The 15,626-nt window shown below is 40.3% G+C and overlaps 1 protein-coding gene across 4 annotated transcripts in view; it reads right to left on the reverse strand.

Annotated features, from left to right (window-relative positions):
• Dg (Dystroglycan) overlaps window positions 1-15,626 on the reverse strand; it is a 57,189-nt gene that overhangs the window by 15,460 nt on the left and 26,103 nt on the right. The window contains exon 1 of one of the 4 annotated variants that reach the window (XM_022795516.2): window positions 8,804-9,101. The exons of 1 other annotated variant lie outside the window; for it this stretch is intronic. The gene's annotated coding sequence lies outside the window, so the exon portion shown is untranslated. Of the gene's footprint in view, window positions 1-168; window positions 928-1,618; window positions 1,848-8,803; window positions 9,102-15,626 lie in introns of those variants that run through there. 2 more of the 4 variants (XM_086984245.1, XM_086984244.1) reach the window with 2 other exon arrangements.

Below are 15,626 nucleotides of genomic sequence, written 5' to 3' on the forward strand. Positions count from 1 at the left end.
GCCCTTTGCGCGATTTCCCCTGACTGAATTTCCTATCTCCTCTGTGTCCCTCCGGGGATTCCAGCGTGACACTGTTTTGATCTTTTGTCTTTCGTTGTTATAAATGAAATCGTTTCCTTGTATACGTGCATGGAGTTAAAGGGACGAAAAGACGAAAATTATGTTTACCCGACTGGCTGTGACGACAGTGGTGGCAAATATTCAAGAAAAGAGAGCGAGCGCAAAAACGAAGGACGACGAAGGACGCCAGTAGGCTTGCTAGATGGGCCTAGTGAAAACGATGAAGACAGCGATGGGAACTTTACAGCAGATCACCGCAGATGGCTTAAAGGATACCCAAAAGGAGCCCGACCGATGCCATTGGGTGTACTGTCCTGCTGTCATCGTGATGCGAACAGAAGAAAGGGGACTGCTGCTATTGCTCGAGGCCACGTCCACAATGCGTCTCGTACGCAAATAGATAGGAAAAGATTACGACAGCATGGGCAAAAACATATACAGCACAAGAAAGTGAATAATAAGAAAAAAAAAAAAGAAAAGACCGCGTAAATAATGCGAAGGAAAACAAAATTCAAGATATAGACGACGTTTAGATAAAATGAATCATCTCCGATTTATTTTTAATAACGACTCTGCTTATGATGGCCGCGTCCTGATATCTGCTTTATACCGTGATAACATTCTTACATATTCTTTATTTCGTTACCTATCAAGCATTTCATATATATATGATACATATAAAGAGGCTTAGATAAGGCTAAAGCAGTCTCGTTGCTATACTCGTTGTTGTAATACTGTCGATTAAAAATTTTTCTTAGTGTAAGACGGGCCGAAGAAAAAATTACGTTTCTAACCAACAAAAAAAAGTCAAAGCAGTAGGAAGCCGTCCTCTACGTTTCGCAGCAGATGTAAAGAGAACGTTATGAGAAATAGCCTATACTCAGTTTCAACTCACCTCCAGAGAGGCATGTACTGCTATATTACTTTGCCGTATAACTGTTGCCGCTGCTTCCATAGTTTGGCCCTTTCCAGTCAGTTTCACAGGAACCTAACTAATAGGAAAGATTGTTTAGGTGTAAATATTTCTTCATAATTTGAATGATTTCAAATAACTGACTGCCTTAATTATTATATCAGAGGTTTAGACACTTCACGAAGATGTGTAATTCCAATACGCGAAACAATGGCCAACATCCAATCCCATTAGTCAGCTGTTTTGCGCCTTTAGCCAATACGATCGGGAGCTGGTTGAGCTTATGTAAACTTGAGAGAACGTATCTTGAAGATGGAATAGCAGAAGCCGTCTACGGCAGTCACTTTGAAGCATTTAAGTAATTAATAGACCCAAGTTCGCAGCCCGCATCATTTATATATGACTAAACAAGCAGATCTATGAAAAACATCCTTATTGTTTGTGAAGGGAAGAGTGGCACGTGTGTTTTTGTATGGTCTCGCTGATTCCCCAGTCTATAATATGCAGGTGGTCTCTAAGGCTAAAATTATCTAAATTAGCCGAGCAAGTAAACTTTTTCGACGTGCATTATAAAAATCTTATTTAACAAACTATAAACATTTTCTATTTGTAAATAAATATCTTTCAATGTAAATAGGTGCAAACCTTATCGGTGTGGCGTCCCAGTGGTTTAAAGTGTTTCTCAACAAAGAACTGGTCGTTCGTCCTTCCGATTCAGGCCACGTCATACAATATTTAGCAAATTTCATAGTAGACACCGAATAGCGCCCGATGGACCCAGCGTCCATCACACTCTAGTAAAACGCGCTTTTCAGCAAACATGTACAAGCATTCACAAAGCGGTCCAGAGAAACAGTGCGTCGTCTCGGTAAGCCTTTCTGTTCCAGATATGCATACCGTCTGTGGCAATAGAGTCTCTATTCGGCTTTGTCATCTATTGCCCCTTTCCGTGCTGTTCTCCTTCCCGTTTTCCCCACTCAGACTCCGACGGGGCCTGCGGATTCGCTAATAGAAATTGAAAAATTGGGGGCATCTGACATACTCTTGACATCGTATTTTTATCTGACGCCTGCCGACATGCTGGTCGACCGCTATACCATGCCCTCGTTTTATTAGCAATTACCAGCGATAAAAAGATTATTGTTTCAGCACAAATATGGACATCAACTTCTTTGCAAAAGTTTACACCGAAAAGGACGCTGCCGGCTTAGTGCTACAATGTATTGATACTCCTGAAAATGTTGGTACGGATAAGCGACAAACTACACAGGGTAGCAACAGTTTTGTGATATTGTCCATCTTTTAATATATATGCGATGTTGTTATTATAAGATAATATACTTCTAATACTACCAGTTTTTCTTGTTTCGTTGAGAATTTCAAAGTGATTGGATTCGAATGCTTCATCCATTTTGCCTGATATTGTGTTAGACTATCCGTCCTTACTTTTCATCAGATCTTTAAATTTCAGCAATAGTTTTAAATGATTGAATACTGGCTTACGGACTGAATATTGTCACACTGGCATTTGTTTCTATAGTACAATATTGTTTGTCAACGAGAACGTTTGTTTTCCGCAAGGGAAAAGACATCCCCTAGGTAAACGTCTCATAACAAATTTCTTACTCAGGAGAATCGTACGTTTATATCTGAGATTTTTCGACGGGACTGTTTGTTATGCTTTTATAAACTTGAAAATATTGTTTAAACAACGGCTGCATCAATAAGACAAAATAAATTATGTATAAAGTGGCGTTGACGCGAACGAGGCACACCCTGGGATTGACGTGGGTCAACCCTATCGTACATAGCATGACTTCAGTCTTCCAGACCTTATACAGGGCACGATACCTAGATTAGGACGAACATCGGCGGGCTGTTTGTCGTTGCAGTAGTGCTTCATGCTGCTAGATGGTCCGAAGCCATTGGGTAGAAAAATTACATTATAACGGTATAACACGGTCTTAAACGACATAAAAATGGGCTTATGCACGTTATAATATGTATATGTACTTTCTGTCCATTGTTACATTTCATGTATCATGCAGCAACCATAAGTTTAACCGTTTAATATAGGCATCCCAATGGCCTTACGAATCATCGCGCACGTGCTGTGGAGATTTTTGGCTCTGAATTTGAACAAATTATTGGTAAGGCCAGCTTTTTTTTTCTTTCTTCTTAATTATGTTATATTTTAGAGAACAACGATATTGAGAGATAGATTCAGTAATGCTCCGGTCCATGCCTACAACATAACCGTGTTAGGAATCGTCTTGCACATATTCAAGTATAGACAGTGTAAAAACTTAAATAAGACAATGGCTTTATATAAACCAATAAATACATCGTTGTATTTATTGGTACATAGAATTGTATTTGTAAGTGCTTCGCATGATTTAAATAGTTGAAACAAGTGTTGCAGGCGTCCTTATACCAAGATTTCAAGTAGTCGATATGGCACATCTGATTCTCTAACCAGAATTAGGTGCTCCTTTTTTAAATATGAAACACTTCAGACTTGTTATTCGGATATATTAAACACTGCATATTATTTTTCGCGCACAGAAGTGCTACGTCGCCGACTGTACTTTGAAGGGCAGCGTATGCCCTTTAAGGTATAGGGGACAATATACGTCCAGATCGCCGGCGCATTTAAAATATTTGACTTCAAATGGGATATATTTCTTTTTATCAGGCAAACAACTCCGTAGGATCGCGTGGGCCACATTGTCAAAGGCGCCTTTTGATAAAAATAACCGCGGTCTGCGTCTATATATGCGCGTGGCCCAACCCTAGGCCATTTGTAGCGACTGCAAATAAATGGGGCGACGGGGCACAAAAGAGTTTAGGGCAGGACGAAGTAGTTAAGTTCTTAAACAGAAAAGTCGACATTTGCCTCATTTTCGAAAAATGTAACATTCAACTGAGTACCGGGAAATTGGCGGCAGTTTTCTATAGTCGTTCCGCAACTTTTTTTTTACACATGAATGTGAAACTCGGCCGAAAGAGAAACGTAGCTATTATACATTTCGAATGAATATTAAACCCACGTCATTGAGTAAATAGTACGCGTGATAAACTCCAAAGTACCTGCTGGAGGGGCTGTTATGAAAATACTCATTTTAGTTGTTAACGGCCCGTTTTAATTATCCTGGTTGACGTTCTGTGTCAGTTGGAAGGTTCATATTGGAGTGGAAGTTCAGCCACCGGCAACCCCCAAGGGAAACATTTTGAGAATAGCACCGGATCCCCAAAAGTTCAAATTATGTACAGTCTCTACGCAGAAAAGGAAAGAAAACTACGAGTAATGTACTTCTGGTGTACCTGTAGATAGTTAATTCTGTGGACTTAGTACTAAGAACTCCCTCTCTAGCGATAGGTTAATTTCGGCCTATGCCATCTATCATAGCCGGCGATAAACCCTATTTCTGCTTTACAGTTCCCCACTTCCATTTTGATATCATCAAAGCAACTTCGCTCAACTAGACGAACCCCCCAATCTGCACCTCCTGAGTCCGCAAATTATCAACTTTAGCCCGCTACTCTGCTGGCATTGTTCGTCAAAAATTCTCATCTATATATTTATGGTAACTGAAAAAGGAGGTATGCTGAAAAGCAGAACCAGTTTACCATAAGATATATTCAATTGAGAGTAGGACAAGACGACCAACGATGAAAAGGATAAGTCCGGATAATAGACGAGGGGGTGAAGAGATGTATCAGGAAGCAGAACTAAGTTGATACTGAATCAACGGGCACCGGCCAGAAAGAGCGGGCCGATTCTTGTAATGCAGGGTCGTTTAATAAGAACCTCTCATAATTTGCAATATTTGGTATTGCTAGTAATCGCTGTGTCCAGGAGAAAGCATTCATCGATTCCGGTATTCTACTCTGTGGCCCGGGGAACACTTCAAGGCGTAATGTGCAGAATCAAAAAATTGTTGTAACCCAGAAAAAATACACATGGCATTTAGTTTGATACAACGAAAAAGGCAAGCTCGAAGGGTCCAAACCGAGACAAGTTGATGTAGCGAAGCTTCCGCCATTAGTGTCTTCATAGCAAAATGTATCAATTTATTAAAATGAACAATCTCAGTTTTTTTTTTATATTATCGGGTTGAATTTCGTTATTTCATACGAAGTATGAAATTAATTGTGATATAATATAAGCACAAATGATTCAACGCAGTTAATGAAAAGTTACAATATATGGGCCTATTATGTGCGGATCACAGCGGAGAGGCATCCAGAGCCAGCAACAAGTTCACGCGAAGTAGAGGTTAATATTTTAGGCAAGATAAATCTTCTGGATAAGGTAAAGACGTGATATGTTGGGAATAGCTGCCTCAAGCAATTTGGTGACGAACTCCAGCTCAGCAAGTCTTCGCACGAGTTCCAATGATGATATTTTAATGAGGTACTTTGTAATGAGTAGCTGAATCTTGAGCTGGAATATCTATTAATTCATACGGTAAATCAAGGCGATGGTTCGAAGACATTAATTTGGAAATAATTAAAGGAAATGCTTTTCTTATTCTATATATTTCGATTTATGACGTGCGTTCTTCAAGTCGTTTGAATATTGATCAATTTCCAAATTACTGCATCCGACGGTCAAAGTGTAACACTTTATTCTTCTAGCATTTATCGTACGATAGGTTCTGCCCTAGCAACGCAATACTGGCAATTCTGGACAAACAGTTGCACTTCGGCCTATTTTGAACGTCGCCAGGAATTCATGATGGCGTCAGCTGGGTCGAAAATGTCCATGAATGAAATTAATCGTTGAAGCCGTTTTAATTGTTTCTAGCTACAAGCTAACCTAACTTAACCTAATCATTGCCATTGCAACTGAGGCTGAGCACCCTAAATAATCACAACCTACACTAAAGATTGCGCTAAGCCAGGTAGGCTTAAGCTACAGTTTTCGTACAATGAGCTATTGTCACGCACTCTTAGGCCTGTCCCGTAAGACTGCGTAATACAAGATACCGAGCAAGCATTTTAGCGTGCGCTTTATCAGAGGAGACTGGACACGATAACAGTAGTTTCAATTCAAAGCAAATATCTGGATCAGCCTTTGGACGAACCTTTTACAAGAATCTCCAGCCATATACACACAAGCCTAAGCGCTTGACGCCGGTGGCGGTGGTGATCAAATCATAGGTCCACACGTTACTCTCAGCCACGATCTCGTGGCCTACGACCAAAGTGCGGTATCAAACACTGCCGAGAAAAGCAGTTATATGTGGGCCGTATCCGGTCCTACATGGCCAAACGCGGCAACAAAAGCCCATAGAAGAATCTTTCGAAAGAAGAGCCCTTACCCACGTCTCATAACAGAACACTAACCTAGCTCCCTAAGCATGGAAAACCCTGAGAATAAGGATAACCATAACAACACAAGCAAAGCTTAGCAATATATTCCTACCGTCTTATATCAATAGGGTAATTTTAAGAAGAGATCGCTTAGAGAACAGCGCTTTCGCTTAGTCACGTTAAGTAAACACTGTTGTTAGTTGTATCATCGGTGGGCTACAACCAAGCCAATATTTTGAATTGGACCAATCTTCACTCCTGTAAGTACGCTTCTCTATATAGTATACCACGAAGACACAGCCCTAAAGTAGGACATAGTAGTCTTATCAAAAGAAACTAACTCCCCTCCCCCTACCCCAAAGTAGTTTTCCATAACTGTTAATAGGTCTGACGCAATGGTCGCTTGAACATTTTATAGATGCGGGATCTGGTAAAAATCAACACATAGAATGAACTTTGAAAGCAGGACAATAATAATGCTGCACGATGAAGCGAATAAAAGTATTAGACAATCAGATATAGATATGCCTAGACCACTAGCCAATGCATCGTCACAGTTTTTACGATCTGTAGAGCTGATAAGCGCTACGATCGGCCGATCTGATAGGCACCACACTCAAACGTCGCTAAAATTACCATTACCGGTTAAATTACGTTGGATCTTACCACTGGACCTTAATGCTAATGATGATAACAACAGAGAAAAGTGGTAATAGCAAAAAAAAAAACAGAATAATTGTTCTCGATCTACTATACAACTGGTCAGCGGTGGACCGAAACCAGCCGTTAAATAATTAATATCTTATTTTGGTAACCATATAATTTCTGTCATGAACGAATATATCTAGTTTGTTTTAAATTGCGGTTTTAAGGTTATAGAAAGTCACATTTCCCGTCTATACTAATCCGATCGAGTACGACGATACGATATCAGCGCGTAACAATAATAGGCAGACCGTACGGTATATGTCAAATGTATTGACTTTGTCCAAATGAAGACCAATTATAACTTGTCGTATCCAGGCAGAAGATCGCTTCACGCCACTGTATACAGGAAGCGAATAGTTAAAAATGTCCTGTATTAGCTTGTATGCTTACTTTACTTTGTAGGAATCCATTGACTGGCTACTGATTCATGAACGAAATGGTCCTTCATTCTTCACTGTTTTCGACCGCCTGAATCAGAATCCGTCCTCGATAGTTTCAAGCTTAATGTGACGCTTGCAAAACAACACAATTAACGCTAAACACGCAGAGTGCTCGTCAAAAAATAATGAGCTTCGGCTAAGTTTTTACTAATTGACACATTTGCATTGGGAGCTATTGGCATTCAAGGGTATTTTATTTACTGTTTGAGTGGCGTTGGCCTATCTTTGTTTAGTTTATGTTATCAGAAAAAATAGTAAGGAAATCTCGTAGACGGTTTCGGCGCTAGAGGCAGTCGGATGTAAACCAGCAAACGAGTAATAACACCGATAACATCAACTGACACTTTAATCCACATTATTTTTCTAGAAACAAAAACAGGGCGATGTGGTCTAACCTCACAGTGCCATCACGTACAGCTTTTCAAGAACATGAAAAACAGTTGTAGGTAACACAACATAGCTTTGGTCGCCCTTGTTGACCTAGAGTAACGATGATAATTACTGGATTAGATCAAAAAAAAAAACGTGCTTTTTACAAAACTGGCATTTTTCATCTGAGAATATTGTTTTTTGGTCAAAGTGGCAGATACTAGAGTGACGTTTGTTCAGAATTAGATCTAGGTGACTGACGCAGGAACTGAATAATTCTTGGTTGGTTTATGTACTTCAGTACATCTAGCCTGAAGATCTCTACCCAGTTTTTTCTAATTTAGGTAATTGAGATAAATGGGACAAATAAAGAAACACGATATTCAGCTAGCCTCAGAAACTCTCGGAAAGCATCGCTAGAATTCGTCTATATACGATTGCTCAACGTTTAGGCAGCCTGCTTTTTATCCAGCGTTTATTGTTGGTGTTCCTTCTTAAGGGACAAACAAATCTGTCCTTCAACCAAACAATCATAAAAAACAACGCTAAATATCGAAACTCTTTTTTGAATTTCGATATTTAGCGAAGTGTTATACGTTTTGGTGAAGAATCTAAAAATAACACACAATCAACCTTCAAAAAAGTACGATCTAGCCAGCCTCCTCGACCAGACTTAGACCTCAACCGGAGGACGGCTTGAGTATTAATGTCTATGCTACTCTAACTTAAGGTTTTTTCGAATCATAAGAAACTCAAAATTGAGCCATGCTTAATACGCTGAAAATTCGTATTTTAGGCTTCACGTATAAAAAGCCTGTACATTTCACTACTCGCAGAAAAAGATCCCACTTATACTTCCAATATCTCACGTTTGCCGTGCAAATGCTGTGGATACTGTGTAAGACAGCACAGCAGAAACAAAAGTTACTTGGTTGTCCAAGATAACATAATTACTTATAAAAGGATGCTATAATAATAAATGTCTGATACTCACCTTCGAGCAGAAGCATCGAGCACGAGCACGTGCGGGCAAGTAACCCTGAGTTGTGAAGTTACGCAGAATCGCAATTATAACACAATAGAACTTAACATCCAAATTGCATAAAACCGTTCGAATCGCCAACCCTAATGCTGATTTACTATGCTTGCAGCATAATTCTTCCCGTCGAGAGATTAGTTTTTCCCACCGGGATTTATTTCAATTTCTTCTGAAATGCCAATTGGGCTATTGGCACGATCCTTCTGAGCCGATACGCGATACTGGCTAGTTTAGGGCAAGTTGCCCCATCAAACTGTGCAGTCAGAGTAAAAATTTCCAGTTGAATTTCGTTATTAGAACATCCAATGGAAAGCAAGTTCCATAGTGGTTAATGCAGAGCCTTGATGGCCCCCTCTAACGTGCTTATATGACTGATATAATGACATACAACAGCTTTTCAAAATATCCCTTTAATTGTGCCTTATTCCCTAGGCAGTCCACTTGTTCTAATGAACAGATTTAAGATAAGCTGAACATCCATGGTATCGTATACTCAAACAATCGTTGCTTGCAAGATTTAGATATGTTTACCTTTTTTCTTGTCGCTATAAGCCAGAAAAAATGCTCTCAGTCACGATTATATGTCCCACAAACCGTAAAAATCGGAATTAAACCCATGTTAGAATTATCGTAGAAAAAACGTATGACTGGATTTATGTCTGACGATGTTTACGGACGACTCTCTCTATTTAACCGCTACATTCGAGCGACTTCTAACTCTTCACTGCCTCTTCTAACTCTTCACGGTTATTACGAGGTATGGTATTCAATATGTTAAGACTTACTTTAGAATGCAGTTCAGATATTGCCTGAATAGTTCGTTTTTATCGGAGGGGAGAACTAATTTCGCATTCCTTCAGTAACGTCATTCTGTTTTTTCACAGAGCAATAGAGAACTTTTAGAACAACAAGACAATCGTGGGATTTTTGATTACCAAGTATCTAAAGATGAGGCCCAAGTATGAGGGTCGAATTTGAGCTCTTGTGTAAATGTAACTTCTAGATTTCTTCTTGCCAAACACACTGCTGAAGTGGTCGCATCATCTAAAATGCATTTGTTAATCTGTTCGTGAGAGCATGCGGCCATGCAAAGAGATCATCATACCATCGGCCCAACATCACGCAGACACGCCTTAAGCTGCAGACAAAGCAGGCACAGCGCGAGCGCGCATGCCCGCTTCCCATTAGAAGAAGGAAGCACTATTCGAACACCAGCAATAGGACTATTAGGTTTGAATCGGAGATTTTGTTTTCACGTCCTCCGCGTTTCCCGTCCACTTCTTCGAACAAACAACGAAGGGAAGGCAAGATATTCGACCGGCGAAAGGCCCTCGGTGTTTCGCAGACGGGGCCTCTGTCCAGCGTCAAATGAATTGCTATACTAAAACATCGCAGCAATCGTCTATAAAGTTTCAAGAAAAAGCACAGAAGAAGAGTTAGGTCCCAACGTGATTCGCACATTATTACATTACCATTGCCAACTGACTGGCCTGTTTCCGCCTGCCGCCATTCGCCATCACAGCCAGGAGAGCCTGACGTGGACACTCATCGACAAGTAAAATAAGCACAGCTTGGATGACCGTTCTTTACCGATTACTTAGAAGTGAGTGGAAGCAAAAGACCCTTGTCCTTGTTCACATTTATCGTAGTTCTCCAAACAGACTCCGGTGTCATCGTAAATAATGTTCAAATATCGGTGCCTCTATGTAGAACGGAAGCGACGAGTGAGAGCGGCTAGGAAAATCTCAAACAAATAACATTTCGCCAAAGGAGAATGAATAACAAGTAAATAATAGTACGTAATAGTAAAGCTTCTAAAAGTATTCTTGGATGCGAAAAGGAAGGGGCAAATATAATTAACACGGTATAAACTGTCATGTAGACGATTATTCTTGCCCTATTCAAACCCGACTCAAATGCTTAACTGCTTTTCTCGACGTTTTATCGCTTATATTTTTTTGTTTTTTTTTTTCTTAAATTGTTTTTTGCGCCACTCGTGTCGTTCCTGATATTTGCAACGGCACGTTTAGGTTGAATTACGGGGCCGGCAGTTAACCAGCTGCTTCAATTAGGACGAATCACTAGCTATGCGAGGAATAGGCTCATTTCATTAAATCGGATTATCACTATAATAACGGTTATAAAAACTATGCCTTGTGGGTCAAAGGGTATACGTCTGCTTCCTGTTATATTCAGTTTTCTTCATATTACTATAGATTGTCAATATACTAATATTATTTCGTACATAATGATTGCATATGGTGTTTTTATACTGGCCCGTATAAGCTGACTTTCGTCATTTCCACCGCAGACTCTGTAAAGTCTTCTTGGCATTTTAGTAAAGCTTATAAACGATATTTAAGCTAATGCTCTTTGAAATTGATGAGGCGTTGAAAAATTTCAGCAAAACGTACTTAAAGTTAACCACGCGATGCGGTGAACGTTTCGATAGCATGAGAGACGGTCTATTCGCGCCCCTTCCTCTCCCTGTTCTCGCGTTCGATCGCAGCGCGGTGTCGCATAGGTCAAAATACATTTACTGAAGTGCGAAAGTTCATATTAAATCGCTGTTTAACCGAGTCGATGTGGGCAAAGAAAAACGCCTCGTAGCCATTCGTCCACTCTTCATGCAGCACAAATTACACGATCTGCACATTAGTTGGTGCACTGCTATAAACCATGGTAGCTTACATGTACGTAAGCAGTGCTGGTGTTTGTCTACCCACGGCTTTGCGCGAGGCCAGTATATGTAGGTGAAGCTCACTTCGGTACGCGTCAGTAATGTTGCTAATGAAAATTGAATGGCAGTCATCGTTCACACAGACATTGTTATGTCACATAAATACCTTGGATGGGAGTTTATGCGCTGGCGTTGATGACGCTAACGCACCAGCTCAGACGCTAACGGATTTTAAAATCTAAAATATTCTGTCCAGTGGCGATTATTATACATAATGTTTAATATACCCGGCTGGTATGAGCAAGCTGTGCACACATATGGAAACAAGAAATATAACTGCACCCATGTCCATCTGTTTCTGTAGTAGGTTATAGATCATTCGGGCTGGGTTCGCGATGGGTTTCTACGCGTAACATTACCTATTTGTTAACTAAACAGCGGATTGATCAGGCGGACCTTGCAAAGTATTCCATGCCTTTCTATTAAGCTGTGATCATTGTGTAAGGAAAGGAAACACCCTTTACGGATGTTACCTTGCTGAGACTGAGTACCCTTAGTTGCTGTAATGCTATAATTTCACAGTATTCTATTTTCACCTATTTTTTTGGGCTAAGTATCCAATAGTATCTTATCAGATAATGCAATTTTCTCATCATAATGATGATGACGATGATGATGATGAGACAATATCAGTTACTCAGAATGAAGTGAATGAGCTCGTGGGTGAATAGCACCCTCAGATCCTCTCAGATGCTAGACGCGGATCTCCTCAGATTGAACCATTGTTCTCAAGAACGAACGAGGATCGGACAGTACTAAAATGTCTGAGAAGTAAAAGAGTGCGACACACATTGTTTTGTGTAATAGCAAAATGTTTATTCAACCTGAAATACTGCGCATCTGCCGTTGTACCGCCCTTCCTCCTTCCATATGTGGTTTCGGACGTGAGCGCTAACCAGATTATTCTGCTTGTATATGACGATGAGAAATATATATAATGTATGAAAGTATAATTTTTGATTGCTTCATTTATGTGGAAGCTATCCAACCTAAAAAGCAGCAATCGTGTTTTTGACTGTAGACTGATACACAGAATGTCTCAATTTAGGATCAATTCTTGAAGGCACGATAGAGCCGCGCAGATAACAGCAATACTTTCCGCAAAGGGACCATGTGGTGCCGATATTAATTTTACTGCTCTAAGTTAAAGTTATATGGCAAGTACTCTATTTTGATAGACATCTTGTAGAAACGTATGCGATTGTGTGACGACAACAGTTTCAAACAAGGCACCAAAAATGGCCATCCGTAAGGAAGAGCTGGCATTTTTGCATGCTTGGCTTTTATGTGTGTTTGGTGTTGCCTTTCTTCAAAGAACAGCTATAGCGGATAGTTCACAACATTTACGCGATTTAAATAAAAATACCGCTAAAAAAAGTACCGCTAATTGCTCATTATTATGATGAAACTAGGGCTAAATAAAATAATTAGTAATAGTAATAAAACAATTATTAGTAGGACACTCAGAGGTACTCGGCAAGCTATTCTAACATAAACCATTGTCCACTAATTAAAGAAACAGTTTATTCCGTGATCAACAAACCTTATCACTTATCCATTGTTCTATTTCGTTTTATTGGTCACCAGCAATTGTTCTACAAGTTCTTGCAGCTGAGGACAACTTCCGAGTTCAAATCCGTATAAATATATCGGAATTTATTACATTCAATACTATTCGACATAAACATTTCTTAAATGGCCTAAGGCCAAAAAGATCGTTTTGTTAACATCAGAACGTAACTAGCGTACCCTAGACTCAACTTAACTAGTGAATCAGTCGGCCCATATGGTGATACAAACCAGTTTTGGTTAGTAGACGCAGGTGATAACTGGTAGCCAAGCGTTTGCGGTCTGTCACGAAAAATACACTTCGTGTAAATTAACTGATCTGGGAAATTTCCATGACTAGTATAACGACGCACGCCAAAGCGAAAAAGAAAACATTATTATAGTGTGCCCAGCACCCACCCCCCTCCTTCCCACCCCAACCCATCTCCTGTGGATTGCGTTTTGCTTAACGCTCGCAAACTTTCATTACCCAAAAAAAAAACTAATGTAAATACCTTAAATCGTATAACAATCGAAGAAAGGCATAAATGTTTGACTTTGAGGTAGTACGTCCTATCGGCCTGTTCGTAGCCTGATCAACAAGAGTAACTGTCAGTAATAATTTCCTGTTCATCTCTACGAAAGGAAAGTTATAATCGCGCCATAATCAAAGTGATCTAACTCATACATCACAGGGTCAAAATAGGTACGAGAATCCTGCTATATTCCGAAAAGCAATTTCGCTAAGCCAGCTGTGGACGTTCCCCTTCACGTTAAGCGGTTAAAGCTGGAGAAGAACAGGTAGATGAAATCGAATAAACGAGGATATTTGGAGATCTTCTTAATAAACGCCATCTTGAATGAAACGACCGTTGGCTGTGCCAAGTTGCGGGCACCGCTACGGCTAGCCAGCCTAGACTGAGTTTGATTGCTTGCTGCATCTGTAGTTGTGAATCATCCCAACTATTAGATATGTCGATTGCTGCAGGTTCACCAACTTAAATGAGGATTTACAAGAAACTAGCTCTGATCGACGCACTTGCTCCAGATCATTACGGAACCAGCACTACTACAAGAAACATAGGTGATACTCTTTAGAAATTCCAAAGTGGAACTTCGATATCGTGTGTAGATGAAATAGTATATATATCGGGCTAGACATTCGCCGTTGGTTCCCAGTCAGATTCAATATGTAAGAATTTGCTTTCCATTAGTCGGTCTGACGAACGCGACGTTCCATTCAATGTATATGTCTCAATCATGTCTGTTCAAAAACGGGCAGGGCAGTGAATTATCGGACACGTCGAAAAGAACTCACATGAAAGAAATAGAAAAATCCGATCCGTTATTGAAAGGCCTTAACGAACCTGACTCTATTTAATCATAATCGTCATAATGGGTGCTCTTTCATTTTACAAAGTAAAGCAATTCAAGGTAAAGTATTAAATTCCAATGATGTATTTATTGCCTTGCACTAGCATACATGTAGTACCCGTGATAGCTGAGCGAGTAAGGCATTTGCCTATTATTCATAGGAACATGTCGCGGCTTGTGGTCGAATCCGGACAAAGAGACACGGTCCGTCTCGTGCTGGGACCCAGCCGTCTGATCGAATGGCTAACGGCGATGCCGGCCGTAAAGAGCATATAGGTGGGCATAGAATTCGGACATAACGAATGAAATCAGCTACACGATTTCTGTGTTTTTATCACGGGTACTGTATGTGCTCTACAAGATGTTTCCAGTCGCGAAGAGAGAGATAACAGCGTGAAATATTCTGGAATCCAACTTCGAATCAGGAACAGGTATTTTTGGTACAACGCGACTCTATATTCTCTTGAACGTGCTCAGCTCGCTAAAAGTAGACTGCCAATTCCAGCTATCGCTTGTCCCAGGCACTTACTTCCTCTCGACCCAGCATACCTGACTGAGTGCCCTATCGGACCTCTCGTTGATTTAAGCTGTATACTAAAAATGTCTGAATAGGTTTTTACGAGTTTTCCACCCGGCCAGTGGTAGACGAAGACTTTAGAGTAGAACTGGCTGCTTGCAGGAGCCAATAGTAAACTCGGGTGAGGCTTCCAGGTAGATAGCGAAACCGAAACCACCCTTCTCTGGGCCTTTTTGAAGAGTTTGCTGCCTGAACGACTATAAACCGGCACAACTACTCAGCCGCCGCGTTCAACCAGATATACAGTCGGAAGGAAGCATTCCATAGACAAACAGCAACGGACCGCAAAGGGAACGGCGATCGCGATATTTTTGTGCCGGATCATGTTTGTACGAAAGGACGCCGTAAATGTAAAAAATACAAAGTACAAAAACTAATAATTAAAGTGGCATTTCTAGTAGTAAACACATTTATTCGAAATCCGCCATGACAATACAGTGGGAAATAACCTAACTGAGAACGTAACGTCACAGTGTGTATATGGAATAGACAAACAAACAGCTTCTTAAACCACTAAAGATACACAATTCTGATACCCT

The sequence above is a fragment of the Varroa destructor genome, unplaced genomic scaffold (genome assembly GCF_002443255.2).
Source record: "Varroa destructor unplaced genomic scaffold, Vdes_3.0 BEIS01000003.1, whole genome shotgun sequence".
Taxonomy (NCBI): Eukaryota; Metazoa; Arthropoda; class Arachnida; order Mesostigmata; family Varroidae; genus Varroa; species Varroa destructor.